Source organism: Silene latifolia, chromosome 9 (assembly GCF_048544455.1).
Source record: "Silene latifolia isolate original U9 population chromosome 9, ASM4854445v1, whole genome shotgun sequence".
NCBI lineage: Eukaryota > Viridiplantae > Streptophyta > Magnoliopsida > Caryophyllales > Caryophyllaceae > Silene > Silene latifolia.
Window position 1 is genome coordinate 177,202,098 of NC_133534.1, and position 3,255 is coordinate 177,205,352.

The window sequence follows — 3,255 nt, forward strand, 5'->3', positions numbered from 1 at the left end:
GACACACCCTTTGCACCAAGACTCCATAATTCACTAAAAAATAATAATAGGAACGCATAGTAGGTTAGTAACTAAATGAATAACTTTCACAATGGCAGATCTAGGTTTCACAACAACTACTCCAAGATTCACAAAATCAAGTATAGGATTCACGTAATTATGAATCAACATTACAGCATCGAGAGACAGAACAGAATCTCATCAAGTGCATGCCAGCTAAATTATTATGACAGTTGTATCCAAAGTTATTATGAAAGATATATGCTCGAGGATTGACAAAATAAAAGGAAAGTAAACTTGATTAATAGAACATAGTATTCATACATTATGTTGATACAACATCGGAAATAGAAAACTACTGATTACATATTTATACAAGGGTGCCTTAGCAAGTATACAAAAGTAAGATTAAATACTAACGGTGATAGACCTAAGTACACCGACCGACAACTAAACATAATAGGTTCATTTGAAATATAATTTAGTAGCTACATTCCTTATCACGCAAGGGTACAACTTTAAGTCCTACAACTGTGTTCATAAGGTATTACTGTCCTCATATTCAGCCTGCTTCTGTACAATTCCTTGTGTTGTATTATAAGGGCATTGTAGGCAAGCTTTCTTTAGATGTACAAGAAAGCAAATATATCAAAGATGAAGATGAGGACGATGAAGATAATCGATCCCTCCAAAACAAGTCTTTCTCATGGCATATATATGTTACATATCCCACCATTTGGTGTTGCTCATTTAGCCAGGAATCCGTCACAACTAGAAGGCCGGGCTAAATGAGCAACACAAATGTTGGGATATGGCAGAAAATATAGGTCGTGAGAAAGGCTTGTTTGTAGGGATCGATCTTCATCGTTATCATCTTCATCTATGATACATATTCTTTCTACTAGTACATGGAAAGAAAGGTAACCTAAAATTCCGTTTTAATACAACCCAAGGAATTGTACAGATGAGGCAGAGTTTGAGCATAGTAATACCTTAAGAACACATTTGTAAGACTTAAAAGTGTACCCTTGCGTGATAGGGAATGTAGCTACTAAATTATATTTCAAATTACCAAGATTAGTCCCTACAATCAAGAAGTCATCCTAAGAAGATAGCATATCCATTTAATGAGCTCAAACTCTGCCTCTTCAAAGATATCGACTACCCGACCCGTACACCAAGTGTCCATAGTTGGCAATGTATACGCAGACAGGAGCAATTGACCTAGGCATATAAATAACTAAAACAGTTCAGACAAAAATAAATGAAAATAACTAAAACATAATAAGTAATACATTTCATACACATACACAAAATGTCATGTTTCGTATAAGTACATTCCAGATAAGTAGGATTAAAAGCCATATCAAAACAAGGTAAAGCATTCAGATGAAGTTGTACAAATGACCAACTATGGACAAAGTGGTCTATAGGTTTCGCAAGATAAGGTCTATGCTTCAGACAAGCATTCACATAAACTCATCATAAAAAGATTACAATCATGAGCCAGGTTTAACTTCCTGCATTATAATGAGAATGATTCACAAAATATTCTACCAGATTCACAAAATATTCCACCAGATTCACAAAAAAACGACTCCAAAATTCACAAAATTAACTCGGGTTTAACAACACCACATCAGACCAATATTCACAGTATCACCTCTAAGTTTCATGATACACAAACACAGGTTTAACTTCCTGCATTATAATGAGAATGATTCACATAATATTCCACCAGATTCACTAAATAAGCAGGTTAACTAAATAAGCAAGAAAATCAAATTCTAGTAAAGAAAGGCAAAGGAACATACAAAGAAGCGGAGAAATCGACTCCAATTGATTTTATGCGTTCCTACCGTGCTCGATTATTCTCAGAAAACGATCAAAACCTGATGAAGAACAACAATAATTTAACGAATTAAATAAGTCGATTGAAAATTAGGGTGAAAAATACGAAATGAAAGCAAGATGAATTGAAATGTAAATTAGTAGATCGAAAATACCTAATTTGCGTATGATAATGGCAGTAGAAAAGCTCACTGATAATGGCGGTCGAAAGCTCAATGAAAATGAAGATCGAAAAGCTCGGTAATGGCGAAGACGTAGTTGGTTCAGTAGCTGAGTTGAAGACGAGTTGAAGATAGAGAAAGAGGAAGCTGGAAATGAAGAGTTTTGAGGGGAAATGTGTCGGTGGTTGGGATTATATAAGGGGACACGTGGCATCATCTGGTGAGCCTATAATTTATAGATCTGACGGTTTAGAAGGTGTCCAGCCGCCTCACCCTAAGAAGGGTGCCTCACATGATTCAATCTCTATATATATATATATATATATATATATATATTAGTATTATTAAGGGTACATTTCTACTACATATCTAGTTAATATTAGTAGGAATTTTTGGGATTAATCTTGGGTGCAATTTATTGGAGTGGCTTCTATACTTGGAGTCTTAGGAGGATCATCCATCATATTTAGCTCAAGAACAAGTGAAGGAAGGTGACCTTACTTGTGCCCATATATTTCGAAACATATAACAATGTAAGGAACATTGTTTTTCTTATAAATCTTTCATTTTGTTATGCATGCACTAGATCTAAAGAACAAATAATTAACAAGTTAATTAGTTCACTATTAGAGGAGTCTAATAATAGGTATATGAACCTAACAATATTTGGCTAGTAACTGTTCAGCTTCAACCTGAAAATGTGACCCGTTGTCACTGATGATTTTATGTGGGCAACCATATCGACAAATGATATTGGTTTATATGAACTTTGCCACATTCTTGGCTATAAGGCTACTGTAAGATGCTGCCTCAACCCTGGTGTTGTTGTAAAACTCGTCGTCAAAAGTTACTCAACCAAAACAATATTTATAATTTCACAAACTACTCTTAGTAAAGCAGTAAGTAAAGGTCGGATCCCAAGGGACGGGTATTGATGTAGGATTTTCAATTGTAAATGGTCGTGTCTTAGGGTGTCACAATTTGGGGTTGAGATAGAAGATCAATTAAAACTAAGCAACAATAAAAACAAAGCACGGTAGATAAAATGAAGGTGTAAACAATTGATTAAAAGCACTAGGGTATCATGGGTTCATAGGGGAATACATGGGATTTGATCATACAAACATATTCTCTACTAGATGCAAGCACTTATTGTTGTGATGGGAAAGAGTTAGTGTATATCTTACAATCCCTAAGAAGGTTTGGGTCCCGGAGCCGAATCGATTAGATTGTACAACACCTA

The 3,255-nt window shown here is 35.0% G+C and overlaps 1 long non-coding RNA gene across 1 annotated transcript; it reads right to left on the reverse strand.

The window, feature by feature from the left end:
- Positions 1–1,108: 1,108 nt before the first annotated feature.
- Positions 1,109–2,211, reverse strand: LOC141598379 (uncharacterized). Its single transcript, XR_012523468.1, has 3 exons — positions 2,007–2,211; positions 1,815–1,892; positions 1,109–1,224 (listed from the first exon to the last, which is right to left on the reverse strand). It is a non-coding gene; the product is annotated as an uncharacterized LOC141598379 (long non-coding RNA).
- Between the last annotated feature and the right edge of the window lie 1,044 nt (positions 2,212–3,255).